At 43.5% G+C, this 15,659-nt stretch overlaps 1 protein-coding gene across 7 annotated transcripts in view; it reads right to left on the bottom strand.

The window, feature by feature from the left end:
- Positions 1–15,659, bottom strand: part of RAD51B (RAD51 paralog B) — a 647,789-nt gene that overhangs the window by 160,853 nt on the left and 471,277 nt on the right. The window lies entirely within an intron of this gene.

Below are 15,659 nucleotides of genomic sequence, written 5' to 3'. Positions count from 1 at the left end.
CGGTTTTCCCAAAAATATAAAAGCAATTCCATCGCTGAGATTGCACAGCTGTGAGAAGAGCAGGGGTTCTGCAATCAGAAACATACATGCTTTCACCAATTCATTTCCAGAACCTTCTCACTGCATAACAGCCAACAGCCATTAGAATACTCTAGGAAGCACAGCACAAGGCTCGGTGCATTTTAATTGCAGCTTACAGCATGTTCAATCCTTATCCATGCATTAAATTTTTCTTGGGCACCTACTATGTGCCACAGTCAGATGTTCTACCAGACATTAGGGATAATAGTGATTAAAAACAGACTCTCTCCCTGCTCCAATAGAGCTTAGATTTGCTAAGGGAAGCACTGGGATTGACTCTTAACTCCTTTGCGAGCTGTGACACTGGGCAACTCAATTTCTCTGTTAAGTTTCATTTTCTCACGTGTAAAATGAGGACAACATAACATGTCTGGTATGTGAGTGTGACTAAGATTATATCTGACATATATAAGGTGTCCAATAAATGTTGGTTCTTTCCTTCCTTTCTCCAAAACACAAAGAAGATAGTAATATTTATAGGTTCAATAAATGATGTTTTGCAAATACGAATAACCAAGCCATTATTATCACTGTCTATATGATGGGCAATGTGGTGTAGTGGAAAGCTCTCTGGGTTTGGAAACAGAGAGACCAGAGTTAAATTCTTCACTCTCCCACTCACTGGGTATGTGGCTTTGAATAGGCTATTTAAACCTTTCTGGGCCTCTAACCTCATCTGTGAAACGGCAATGAGAAAGCAGTTCTGAGGATTGAATAAGATGATAAATACAACGTACCTAGGGTAATCAATAAGCAGTGGCAAGTAACTAGGTGATTTGTCAGTAATGAGGAAACATATACATAGAACTCATCCCAAAGAAACTGGTTTGATTTAAATACTATTAAATAATAGTACTAAATAGTTCTTTTTGTACATACTTTTTTTTCATTTACTTTATTTATTAAGAGACATAAAAATACATATCAAAAGAAAGTATCATTGCCCTAAGAATGGTGTACATCACAGCAGCATCCCTGGGGAGAAAGAGTGAAAAGGGCCATGAAAATGTAATGTCACCACCTTAAAGAGGGAAGAAAGGTCTGTTTGGTTCTCATGTTGTCATTCTTTCAGGGCTACAGAAGTAAAAGAGATATCGCCTTTAATTTCACTATTTCTTCTTAATCATCCACAAGCCCAGCTTTTTTACTTTCTAGTTATCAGAACACCAAGCAAGGATCTTTGAATATTAGGATTCCAATTAACCCCTGTGTACAGATAGCATTTAAACAGAATTCAAATATCTTCCAGGGAGCATAATAAATACCATCTGGGAAGTCCTCTAGTCAATATACTCTTTCCCTAAGCACCTACTGTTGGGTCTGTAGTACATGCAGATATGAGACTCGAGAGTTCTTTGACAAATATGAAAGAGGCATAACATCAATGTAGAGTGAGGATTTACTTAGTTTGTTAGGTAAACATCTCTAAGCAACTTAGTGAGGGACAGAATGAGTTGGGTCAGCCCCGGACAGCTGGAGACTATGCCTCAAGCCTCATGACTTTAGCCAAGTGGGGCATCTTGGATGGAGGCAAGGGCTCTGATGATAGCCTCCCCCTCCACTGAGAGTCCTCAGAGGAGGTTCATTTGACATAGCCACCAATATTTTATCCCTTTTTATATAGCCCACTTCCCCTAGCTCACAGAGTTGGCAGCCACCTAGGGGTCCTATTTCTTCTTAACTCTCTCTCTCTGTTGAATAAATTACCAAGTCTAGATTTGGGATCTATTTTCTCATGAAATCACGAAGGAATCAAAGGCAATGGTGGCAAAGTAAAAAGATGGTCTGACTATTCCATCAAATATTCTCCAGTTTCCAACATTTCCTTTTCCTTTCTTCACTTTCCACTGACCATCTCATGTCTTATTTCACTGAGAAAAGTGAGACCATCAGAAGAAAACGACCTCAACCTCACATCACCAAGTCTATTAACCTGCTTGCATTTATACTCATGTAGTCTTCCTTCTTTTCCACTCCAATGGATAAGCAGTCATGCTTCAACCTAAGGCCAGTCCATCCACTTGGACTTGGAACCCATCCCTTCCTATATCCTTCAGGTCTTTGTAGTAGTGGTATCCTTTTTTCTCTCCAGCATTATCACATTTTCCCCTTCGACTAATTATGTTCATCACTACAAAAATACAAAATAAAAACACCTTTGACTTCTCCAGTTACCTCTCCATTTCCCTGTTTCTACTCATAGTAAAACACCTTTAAAAAGATGTCCATGCCCTCTGTTTTCACTTCCTCACCTCTGATTCTTTCTTCAGCCTACTCCAGTCATGCTCATATCCCCAACACTTCACTAGCACCACTCTTTCAAGGTCATCATTGACTATATCCTGCCAGATCCAAGGCTCAACTCTCAGTCCTCACCTTATTTGACCTCTCAGTAGCATTAGGTCTGGCTCCTTTCTTTTCTTTCTTTTTTTTTTAATGTTTATTTATTTTTGAAACAGAGACAGAGACAGAGCGTGAAAAGGGGGAGGGGCAGAGAGAGAGGGAAACACAGAATCTGAAACAGGCTCCAGGCTCTGAGCTTTCAGCACAGAGCCCAACGCGGGGCTCGAACCCACGAACTGTGAGATCATGACCTGAGCCGAAGTCAGACACTTAACCGACTGAACTACCCCGGCGCCCCTGGCTCCTTTCTTTTTGAAAGACTTGCTTCATTTGGCTTCCAGAAAAATCATAGGCTCATGATTTCCTCCCACTTCACCATCTCTTCCTTCCCAGTCTCCTTAAAGATTTCCCCTCTTTTCTGCTTCTAAGTGTTGCTGTACCCTCAAGAACTGTCCCTAGCCCTTTCCCCAGCTTCAGTTCAGTCCACTCCCCTGGGCTCCAGACTCATATAGTCTGCCTACATCTCTACTTGCATGTTTAACAGACATTTCAAATTCAGTTTTTCTAAGATAGAAATCTCTCCCCACTCTCTTCCATCCATTCTGCTCTTCTCCTCAATGTGGCTAGGTTTTTGGGTTTTTTGTTTGTTTGTTTTTTGTTTTTTCCTAAATAGCTCCATGGAACTTCATAGAAAAAAAAAATACAACTATTCCCAGAGTCATCTAGGTTCCGAAATCTAGAGACGATTCTTGATTTTTAAAAAATATTTACACCTTATATTCAATCTATATGTAGGTCTTCTAAACAGTTTCTTCAAAATTGATCATGAATCTAAAGCACTTCTCACCCCTGCCACCACAGTCTAAGCCACCATCATCTCTCAACTGGATTAGTGTTGTGTTTCCTGACTGGTCCCCTGCTTCCACTCGGGTCCCTGTATAGTCTATATTCCCATATAGCAAGATGAATGATCTTTCTAAAATGTATATCATGTCATGTCCATCCTTTAAAACTTTGAAGCAGCTTAAAACTTTACATCACGCTTAGAATAAAGTCTAAACTCCTTCCTTTGCTTCACATTCTGTAGCCCATGCTTACCACCTAGCTCCATCCAACTCACCAACTTCCTCAGGTTGTTCTGAGTATAAAACTAGATATAAAAAGGAACTTAAAAATTATTAGGTGCCATAAGCAAATGATGTTGCCATGGTTATTACTGGATTGGTTGCCCTGTGGTAAAGAGCTTAAATATGTCTTCTAAACATAAACTCTAATTCCTGCCAATAGCTGTATATTATTACAAGTGGGTTGTGTAACAGGCAAATCCTTTCTTCCTCATTAATAGGTTCAGACATTACCCTCTTGCTATATATTTAACTTTGTCTTTTTCCCCTTCTGGATGTGGGATGTCCCTTGCAGGAAACAGCAGCTGTGTCATTAACCCTGGATATGGTCCAAGGCCATTTCCATATCCTGTGGGAGAAGCATCCCCTCAAAGTTTGTTTTTGCAGTACAAAGTAGAAGAAAGATCATTTTTAAAAATATACATTGTATATAGCAGTTTTTGTCCAGAAGTGACTTCTGTATGACCCAGAGAGATGACTAGGTCTCCAATTTTGCAACTTGTACCGAGCTAGTCATTACAATTATAATTACTCCATCCATTACCTGGATAAAATAGGCTCTGGAATGGACTCTCGCAGTCAGAAATAATGTATAGTGACTTGGGAGGGAAAATGAAGGATGTGCCACCCATTTTAAAGAACAGGAGTTCTGAGGTTCCTGGGTGGCTCAGTTGGTTAAGCGTCCAACTTCAACTCAGGTCATGGTCTCATGGATCATGGGTTCGAGCCCCACATTGGGCTCTGTGCTGACAGCTCAGAGCCTTGAGCCTGCTTTGGATTCTTTGTCTCCCTCTCTCTCTCTGCTCCTCCCCCTGCTCATGTTTCCCCCCCACCTCAAAATAAACATTAAAAATTTTTCAAAAAAGAAAGAAAGAACAGGAGTTTAAAGGGTAAAGTCATTCCCTGAGTTCCCCAAAGCTCCAAAGCCAAGCAGCTAACACTTTTTCCTTGAAAAGGGTAGCATGCCAGTTTCACATCTTACCCAAGAAGGAACAGCGGTATGACCAGAAGAGACCCTTAGAAAATATAGTAGTACTTTGTGGATCACCAATACTACTTCCTGAGTTCTAACTTTCTTGGGGAGGTTTTCCATAATTCAACTCAGGGGCCTCAATCTGTGCAAGAGCTCATATGCTGAAGCGTAACATGCTGAATCTGATACAATGCCAAGAAAATCCTGATGGTGGTTTTCTAAATGAGTTTCTAAATTTCACAAATAGCCAAAACCATTGGCACTACGCTATTTGCCTTAAGTGACTTTTATTTTTAGACGAAAAGTCAACAAACACACCAACAATCTGGGGATTCAAGCAATGAGCCCAATGGGTGATATCAATATGGAGCCATGTCTCAGGTCCCAAGAGGGATGAATCACCGGCCTCCTCAGGACAAGCCAGGGCCGACTGCAGGGAGGAGAGCTGGGTACTGGCTAAACTGTACAGCCAAGGGATGCAGGAGGCTGTTGCTTTTTGTGGTTACCATCTCCTTGCACATAGAGGGGAAAAAAATACAATAAAACTAAAAAAAGAAAAGAACAGATTCCAGCAGCTACCCTGAAAATGAGCCACAAAATCACAACGTGATTCTGCAGTCCCACTTCAGATGTTTGTAATCTATTTCATTTAGCCTCCTCCTTAAGGTTTTCCCTTCTAATTCGTAGACTACAAATCTCTCTTATAAATTCACTGCTCTTTTTTCTTTCTTTACTTAGCGGCAGAATGTTCCCTACTTTGGGAAAGAGGCATGGCTCTCTTGTCTTAGGACTTCAAATGATTTATCTCACTCACCAGTTTGGGGGTGAAGCAAGGTAGCAGTCTTGATGACAGATATGCAGCACACGTACCACCACCCCCTCACTACAGAGCCCAGGGGAGCTGCTGCCAGGCAGTTACAATACAGCAGGCCCAGGGGCCACTACAGATCAGATCACTTGGAGTTGAATAGAAGGTGGAAGTATTTGCCACTTCTGGCGAGAGGCACCCAGGTATTGCAGGAAGAAGGCAGAGGAGGAGAAGGAAGAGAATGAAACATATCTTCTTTATAGGGAGAAAACATGATCAGTGACAAAACCAAAACAAATACGAGAGAACTCAAATGTCTGTCTTTTCTCTTGTAGGTGGACATAAGCCTGAAGACTTAGCTATGATGGGCAAGGGTTTGCATGACAGGGAGGACATGGGCTTTGCCTTGTGCTGGCTGCACTAGAATTCTGAGGAATTGATTTAACTTCTCTGAGGCTGTTTACTCACTTGTGACTATGCAGGTAAAACAGCGGCCTTGAAGGTTTCTATAAACATTGTAAGAAAAAAAATGAAAATAAATACTTGGGTCACGATGAAAGTTAGCTCCTTTTCTGATATAGCTTTCTGGTGGTCTAGTTCTTAGAAGCAACTCTACCCAGCTTTAGTAATGTTTCCTTAGTCAAAAAATAGCACCTTTATATTGATTTGGCAATTAATAAATAGCAAAATCTTACAAACTCTTTTTGGTATCAAGATAGATCTACAACCATTAAGATAGGAATCAATTCTAGAATGTTCCCCTATGAGCTCTTCTTTTCTATGTGGTTGCCAGAGGTCTTGGAATGTTCATACCCTTAAAGATACATTTCAAAACAATGTATTTTTCAGAAATTTTCCTTTGTTTCCCCTTTTCTACTCACGTTGTGAGCCCAAGTTGCCTCCACCACGAAAAATCCCACTTCCTCAGGACCCAACAGAAACACCTGTTGATCCATCTCCTCCAAGAGAAGATGACAGTTTTAGCCTGCATCTTTTTACCTGGGCCAGACTGATCACAAACTTAGTCTTTGTGAATAACCTTTTTCAATCCTGAATCCTCTGCCTGGAATACTCTTCTCTGTTTTTCTGCCTTGTAGATTCACCTCTTGTCACCTCCATTAGCCTCCTTTCTACCTCCATGTTCCTAAGAACTGATGGCTCCTTTCTCATGCATTCCTTCAATCCTTATGAGCCTGTATTTCAAATACCTGTTCATGGGTCTTACTCTATGCTTTTCTTTATTTTCAATTCCGGTATTATAATAGGTATTAAATAAATATTGAGTAAGCAAATTAATGAATAAACTAATTCGTAAAATTTCCCAGCTTTTCATCTGGCCCCTTACAACTGAGTAACATGCATATACATCTGTGGTGAGTCTTGGGGTCCTCCCCAACAACTGTAGGGAATAGGAAGGTGGTGAGCTTCCCAGTTTGTAGATACATCTAATCTAGTCTAGATAATAAAATCATGACTAAGGAAATGAATATCAAGTGATTTGAAAAATATTATTGGCATCATCGTTTGGCTCCAACAATACATCTCACGAATGGTTTTCAACGTTTATTTATTTTTGGAACAGAGAGAGACAGAGCATGAACGGGGGAGGGGCAGAGAGAGAGGGAGACACAGAATCAGAAACAGGTTCCAGTCTCCGAGCCATCAGCCCAGAGCCTGACACGGGGCTCGAACTCACGGACCGCAAGATCTTGACCTGGCTGAAGTCGGACGCTTAACCGACTGCGCCACCCAGGCGCCCCTCATGAATGGTTTTCTTAAGTGGACATTTTGTAAAGGCTTCTAGGTTGCTCATCACACCGGACCATACACAATTACAAGGATTCCATAGCAGTCTACAGTCCATTCCTGCGTTTTATGAAAAGCCCTTCAAAACGCTCTGGAAAAAAATCAGTTTTTACGTCCGCAAGCTCCTGAGAGTGAAATGTTACAGTTGGAAGCTGCCTGAAGCTCATTTATACACTGAAGTTATTAATCCCCTTCTTATATGTTTGATATAAGCCCTAGGGCACTTGAGTGATCCAATTACCCAATTCAGAGAATTGCCCTTTTCTTTCAACCAAGTTCAGAGCCCTGAAATTTTGTTCCACCAATGACTTTTTGTTTCAGTCAAACAAGGTCACAGAAGAGGCCAATATCTGCCAAGGCCAACAGGGGTTTCATTTACATGCCCACTAATGCGAGCAACATAAGAACCTCTTGAGACCATTCAACTAGGGTGTGGGACAACAGCCTGTTATTTACTCACTAGCTCCCAAGGCTACCACAGGCAGTTTCTTGCTATTCAACATTTTTGGTTACCATTTTGGACTTAATCAAGATCATCTTCCATGCCTCTGCAAGATGCAGTGGAATTTGCCAGTAGGCAGGGAACCCTTAGGGAGACCTTCAGATGAGCCCTGAGGGAAGGCTGCTTAACCAGGCTCAATCTGCATTTCCTTAGAGTAGAACATTTCCAAAGATGGCCCGTCCATGACTATAGATCAGCAGTTTTCTTTTGCCATTCGTCACCTGTCACAGACCTATATTAATGATTTTTATTTGTTTATTGTTGTTGTTTTCTTTACACTAAATATTAAAACATGGGTCAGTCGACTTTAGCTAAGATTGGAACACTTCCATCATGGCCACAGAGAAGATGGTCTGGCCAATGTCCTATCACTGTCAGAGACACAGGCTATCTGTTGGAATTGGCTGTGGTGTGTTTGTTATTGGAAGCTAATGAACAGTTGAGAATAAGCATTTAAGAGATGGTCCAGAGAAAAAAGACAATATGTCAATCCATTACCAAAACTTCCAGGACTCCCACCTTAGAATTTGTGAACAATTAAAATGACACTAAGGTTGTTAGGAGAAAAGTTAATCTTAGGAATGTTTATTCAATTCAAGGATAACTAGTTATCAAAACAATATGTTTCTTCAATTTACCAAACAGTGATACCAGTCTTTGAACTGTTCTGTGTTTGCAATAGAGCAATCAACAGAAACATCTGGAAAACTGTCCTTCCTGCCTGAATATTTCACAAATGTATTAAAATTATCACTGGAAAAAAGTCAGGAAATGAAAAAGGGAAGGGAAAAAATATTATCTTCTTCCCAGTGATCCAATCATAAAGCCAATGGTTTTTGCATCTGATATGTCAAAGAGGTGCAAAATTTCATAAACAGTTGGATATGACTTATAAAAAGCAAGGGAAGAAAAGATGGCTTACAAACAGAATTTAGACAGCCATACAGTTTCTGATACATACTGCTCAGATAAGAGAATATCTTGTTTTTGTTTTTGTTTTTGGAACAAGGGGAAAGAATTCATACATCACACTTATAAGCTAATGATCTGGTGGATGAAAGGCCCTGGGTTTTAATCTCAAGCCTTGAAAAGCATTACGTGGTTTGGGAAAGGCTTATCACTCTGTCACCTAACCTCAGTTTCTCCAGATGAAATATCTACATTGTATGATACAGCGTGATTCACCAAATAGAAAACCTTTGTAAAGAATAATGCCTGCCCATACAAGCACTGAGGTCACCCTCCCTTCAGCAGCCCGAAGACCTAAAATCCTGGACAGCCTAAGATAAATAGGCCAGTTCTGTGCTTTCCAGCAGTGCCGTCGGGGTGTACGTAGACATAATCTCACATCTCTCCTCGTCAAACAGCGAAATTGGGCACAGAACCTGACTCTCTTTATTCCATATTTCGTACACAGGCCTTCTCCTTTCCTCATAGTCCTCTGAAGCTCTGGCATTAAAGCCCGTGGTCTGTTCTGAGGCAACCCACAATGTACTCTTTCCTCCCACCTCACTTTCACTTGGCTGTGAATTTCAGCCCTGGATATCCAGTCTCAAGCACGTTCTTTGGGCCTAGGATAGGATGAGAAATGTGCCGGACTTCTAAATCCCTGGAGCGGTCACGCCACAGCTGAGGGAAGTCAGATGCCAGCATGGAGACACAGGCATCTCTCTGCCCCAACACCTGCCAATTCCTGCCTAAAACTATCCAAAGAACGCTGGGGTCTAGGGAGCGTGAGTGGGAAAAGGGTAACTGGCAGAAGGGAAAACATGATCCTGGTCTCAAAACAGCAATAAAAATAAAATTAAACCCTCCCCCACACACATAAGATTCTTTATGTCTTCAATTGAAGTTGCCTGAGCACTTCACACTGGAACTACGCGCAAAAGGATTTTCTGCAAAAACAAACCACACACACAACAGACCTTACTGCTCCCTTGAAGGGGCTTATTTAAGGCAAAACAAGGCCTCCCATCATTCCTGGGAGAGATCATTGTCCCCCTTGTTGCCACAGCGCCCTGTGAGGCTGTGGGAAACAAATGACCTCAGAGGCACTGCAGTGTGTGTCACTGCAGAAGAAAAGAGAAGCGAGGGGGCCGGGGGAGGGAGGGGGGCCGCTGGTGAGCGGAGCCCTCCATGGCTCGGCTGTCCTCCAATGGTCTCCCTCCAGGCACAGCAGGAATGAGGCTTGCAGGCCCCAGGAGTCTCCATCCAGCCAGTGACGGGATTAAGCTCCCATTCCCCAGAAGCAAAGCATCTTTCGGGATGTCCTGCTGCTCGTCCTGATCAATCTGGCCTCTAATTGGCCTCCCTCACAAAGTGCCCGATGACTGCTAGTGTCTCACTTTGTTTAATGGGTGTCTTGAGTCAAGACAGGACTCTTTGGAGGCCCGTGCGGAGTGAGTGGTGGCAGAGGGAGGGGAGAGGAGGGAGCAATGCGGGGGAGTGGGCTAGCTGGGGAGGGGGCAAGGGACAAACAAACGGGAGCAGTCCAGAGAGAGGGCAGATGGGAGGAGAAAGAGCCGGGAGCACGGGATGGTGACGCAGAGCTGGAACAAACACCCAGCGGACATTTACTCTGCCATTTACTCGGCACGTTTACTGTGCCGGCTCTGGGGAAGGAAGCCCACTGTATCCTTGCTCTCACTCAGGGCACGTGCATAAAAAAAGCAGGCAGCCCTGGCACAGTGGGCCTTTCCACAGCAGATCTCACCCTAACACATCATCGATTTTACCTCTTCTTCGAGGATCTCCGTCAGTGGATGTGATTTCCATCTTACAGGCATGCAGAAGCATGACAGTGAAGGGTACGCACTGAGTCTTCCTCAGGTAACACCTCTATCTTCTACACCCACAGAGACGTGCACAGAGACAACACCCACCACCACCACCACCCGTCTCCCTTTCCAGTGCTCCCTGGTAGGTTACAAGGATACTCGAAACATTGAGGTAGAGCATCACATTTGACATTCAGGGAGGACACCGGCTCTGGCCCTCTGCTCCTAACCCTCCCACTTGAACCACAGGGCCATGTTAACCACAAGGTGACGGGCCGAGAGCGGGTGCAGGTGAGCAGAGCACAGCATGCTGGAGTGGGGAGGCGGGCCCGATTCAGAGCCTGCACACCTGAAGGTGCTCCATCTTCACGTAGAGATGTAGAAAATGCAGATACGCAGAAAGAATTAAAATATTATATGTATTATATGCTGAGGTGCCTGGGAGGCTCAGTTGGTTAAGCATCCGACCAGCTCAGGTCATGATCTCACGGTTTGTGGGTTCGAGCCCCGTGTTGGGCTCTTCACTGACAGCTCAAAGCCCGGAGCCTGCTTCGGGTTCTGCATCTCCCTCTCTCTCTGCCCCTCCCCTGCTCACACTCTGTATGTCTCTCTCTCTCAAAAAATAAACATTAAAAAAATAAATAAAATAAAATAAAAATTATATATTAACACATATACACATATAACTGCACCATGAAGTTTACATACGAAATTTCTTGTATATATGCATGCACTTCCTATGCAAATACGTAGAGTATGGCTGTATACATTTCTTTTTACTGACTATTTAATCACCTATGTTCATTCACCAAATATTTACTTGGTGCACAGTACCATTTTTTTTTTAAGTTTATTCATCTATTTTGAGAGAGACAGAGACAGCGCGAGTTGGGGAGAGGTAGAGGCAGAGAGAGAATTCTAAGCAGGCACCATACTGCCAGCTCAGAGCCCAACATGGGGCTTGAACTCATGAAACCATGAGATCACGGTTTCCATGAGTGGAAACCAAGAGTCGTATGCTTAACCAACTGAGCCAGCCAGGCAACCCCACAGTACCCATTTTTGAAAAAGAACTGCAAATATTGTGTTCATCTCTAGGATTTGTTTTGGCCTTTATAAAGAGGGAGGCATGCATGGTGTTTTGCAGTCTCAAGGGGAACAAGAGTGGTAAGTTAGCTGAATACGAGAAACAATTTTGTGCCGAAAACCTTTCCTTACCAAACAGCCTCAGCTGTGGTAATACGGGTTGTTGCAGCAGGCTGGCAACTGGGAAATACTGGTTTGGAAGAACTGGGTTTGGTGCACAGAGGTCCTGCCCATGTTGAGCTGCTTCCCAGGAATGCCGGCTTCCCTGGGTTGCCCTCCCTCCTCTCGGTGGGGTCTGGGACTGTACAAGGACACAGCAACAGGGCCTTTCACAGACACACTCGAGTCCCGGGAAAATAAAAATTAGAGATAAGAATGAGAAGGATTTGGTGTATTCTTTTACTATTAGGCTTCCAGTAGGCCTTGGGCTTACTATGTTTCAGTGTGGGGATGATTTATGAAAGAGTACAGGCCAGGACCAGAAACTGGACCCCAAGCTCCCCAAATTAACCTCCCTGTTGTCTCCACCTCCCTACCTGTGAGACGAGGCTGGGGTGGTACCCACATCATCAGATTGTTGTGAGAATTATAATTATGTTATGAGAATATGAGTCAATACATGAACAATCCTTATCACAGTGCTTGCCATATAGTAATTAAATATTAGCTGTACTAATTTTAATATTAATGAATGTATTTCCCCTAGTCTCACCCTCTTTTAGGAATTTTAGTATCCCATTCAAGGATTAATAAAAATAATGACAAGAGCTAATATTTACCTTTTTGGGAATTTACTACATACCAGGCACTAGTGGTCATTTTTATGTATTATACATATTTAATTCTTACAACAATTCCATGAGGGAAGTTTGCAGGCTTCTCCTTCAGGCCTCTGACAGAGGTGCTCTATTAGCTTGACCCATATGATAGGACTGATCTTCAACTGTTCTGGATCTATAAAAACAGTGACTTCATTTAATTTAGCCTAATTATCTTTGGGGTGCCTAAATGAGATCAGGGAAATAAGGGCTAGTTCAAGGAAAAGTAGGTATGTGAGACAAGGAGGCTATACTTTGTTCCATCCCCAGCCCTAGAGCTAAAACATGATGAGAGGGTATGATTCTTAGACAGAAAACAGGAGACAGGATGATATCAGGAATAGAAGAAGAAAAACTAAGGGCCTAGGGAACCCAGTTAAAGGACCAGGTGTAAAAGCCATGGCCTTGACATTCCCAGAAAGATTTCCCCAGGCTCAGAAAACAATCTCCGGACCTTTCATTCATCAACAGATATTTACTGAGCATCTAATAAGAGGCCATGAGATAGAGTGGAAATGAGTAAGATCTGGATTCCAACTTTGGTCCAGTCATTTGTCAGCTAGAGGATGATCTTGGCAGAGTTTCTTAACTCCTAAGCCTCAATTTCCTCGTCTATAAACTGGAGATGATACCATCTATGATGTAGGGTAATTGGGAGGATTAGGGATGATACATGTGAGAAACACATGGGACAGTGTCTAGCATGTGGCGCATGCCCAAAACGTATCACTATTATTCCCATCACTACTGCTGCTGCTAATACCAATACCACTGCTGCCACCAGTGACACAGGCTTTGTGTTAGACATTCCAGGTTGCTCCCTGCTTTCAAGGATGTCAGCCATGGAAGGAAGGCTCAGTGCATTTAGGGCAGCCTTATAAGACAGAGGACTCCCCCCGGCCACCCCACCCCTAGCCAAGGGTGGAGAGGAAGCATTCCAGGAAAGGCGAAGTAGAGAAGCCCAAAAGGCTGCCCTGCAGCCCTGCTGCCCTGCGGCCCTGCGAGCTGGGAAGCAGCAGAGTTGAGGAGTGGGTTTGGGGGAGGAGTGAAGAACAGTAAGACAAGGCCTGGAAGGGTGGCTGGGCCACTGGATGGAGGAGAAGGAGGAAAAGCATTTTCTCCTCCACCTTCATCAAGAGTTGAAGAACACGTAGGCTAGACAAGTTTTAGGAGGTTCTTCTTTTAACTGCCAGAGAATTTGGGGAGGGGGGATTGTTTGAGTGTTTGTTGTTCCAGACAGAGGAGTCCAGGCCAGGCTGACCAGGGTTCTCCTACAGCCTGCAAACACAGAGAAAGGTCAAAAGTAAACAAGTAAAAAGTATCCAGAGAGTTGTGTTTTTTTCCCTCCTTTTTCCTTCTCCCAGTCTCTGAAAGGACTGGTCTCTAAAGTCTATTTCAAACAAAAAGAACAGACAGTTCCAGCTTCTAAATACTGGCAGAGATGAACAACCACTCTTTTTAGAGAAATAAAAAACACACCACCCACCACCCACAACTTTCAGCAACATTTTTGCCAGCAGCATTCAAAATGATTCCTTTGAGTTAGCCAAGAGGAGCCCTCAAAAGGTGAAAAAACGCACAGATATGCATGGCTTCCGAGGGAGGTAATTGCTGGGCCCTGCTGAAAGGCGGCTGCCCGCCGCTGCCCAGCCAGCCCCCATGTGTTTTCAGGCAGCAGCTGTTGTGTTTACCACTCACCACCTTGAAGCCAGGAGAGAGGGGGCTTCGTTTTCATTCACCCCCAGTGATTGCTATTCTCCTCCCCCACCCCACCCCCAGCTCCCTCGGAGCCCTTTCCCAAAACAACAAAACATGCTGCCTTCCCATGAGCTAAAGGAATCCAATCACCCAGAAAGGGAGACTTTATGAGCTTTCTGGGGACTCTGGGCGGATGGAAGGGATTAAAGCGAGGTGTGCTTTATGTCTTTTCTAGTTTACTCTCCCACTGCCCCACGGGGTAACCGGTTCCCCACTCTCGGACAGATCTGCTTGTTCCTGTTGGTGGGTTCTGTTTTTCTTTTCTACCCCTATGGTCTTTCGTGGGTTGGAGAGAGGATGCAGTAAAACTTCATTTCAGATGCATCATAAAACTCAAGAGAGGCTGGCCTATGCAGCTTCAGGCAGGTGGGGTACTCTTGGCTGCTGCAGCGGTTCCTCTACCGAGAGCTTTCCGAGAATGCTAGGGCCGCAGCAGAGGGGCACAGCCCAGGGACACCTTCTCCAGAATTGGTGTCTATCCCTCTTTTGTGAAGGATTCTCAAATGTCATGGTATAGTAAATCATAGAATATTCTTAAAATAGCTTTCTAATGGCTTTACAAAATTTCTTTACCATAGGCTTTCATATCATGCAATCTAACTGAAGAATAATTTATGGTCCAGATCCTGCATCCCACAGACCAACCAGACCATGATACTCCCCGAGCTTTCAAACTGCACTAAACAAGTAAGTCACAATAGGCAAAATACAAACAGGCAATATACATACAAAAGATGCTCAATCTCTCTAGCAATCAAAGGAAAACAAATGCAATCAACTATAAGATATCATTTTCATATAAGAGGTTCACAAAGATTGAAAACACATGTAACCCCCAGGGTAGGCATGCAAATGGATACCTTCCTGACAGGTAGTTTGGCAATACATATAGAAACAGAAACATGCATATGACCCATCAATATCACCTCAGGAATGTATCCTAAGGAGACAGACATGTTTGGAAATCTGCATGTAAAAAGATACTCATTACAATGTTTTTTTATGATAGTAAAGACAGAAAAAACCCCAAATAACCAACAATTGGGAAATACACAGCTGTTTAATGGAAAATCATAGGTGGCCACTCTAATTGATAAGGGTATTCTTTATATGAACACTCAGCTGACTTTGGAGATTAGTAAGAATTGGGGCGCCTGGTGGCGCAGTCGGTTAAGCGTCCGACTTCAGCCAGGTCACGATCTCGCGGTCCGTGGGTTCGAGCCCCGCGTAGGGCTCTGGGCTGATGGCTCGGAGCCTGGAGCCTGTTTCCGATTCTGTGTCTCCCTCTCTCTCTGCCCCTCCCCCGTTCATGCTCTGTCTCTCTCTATCCCAAAAATAAATAAACGTTGAAAAAAAAAGAATTGTTCTAACATTTTCTTTATGTAGTACAAAGAGGCAAACAAAAAAAGCTGTGTTTCCAAAAAACAGGCAAAATAAGAAGTGGGATGTAAAAACATATTTGCACTGGTATCACCAAAACAGGAGTGCGTCTCCGCTTTTCCAGAGCAGGGTCCATTCAGTGGCTGCCTGCACCCTTCCAGTGATGAGAGAGTCCTCTTCGCCGTGCCTCCCCGGGGGGGGGG

Source organism: Herpailurus yagouaroundi, unplaced genomic scaffold (genome assembly GCF_014898765.1).
Source record: "Herpailurus yagouaroundi ecotype Mexico unplaced genomic scaffold, PumYag 141, whole genome shotgun sequence".
Lineage (NCBI taxonomy): Eukaryota > Metazoa > Chordata > Mammalia > Carnivora > Felidae > Herpailurus > Herpailurus yagouaroundi.
The sequence above is the reverse complement of the archived record's forward strand: the minus strand, read 5'-3'. Positions and strand labels throughout refer to the sequence as shown.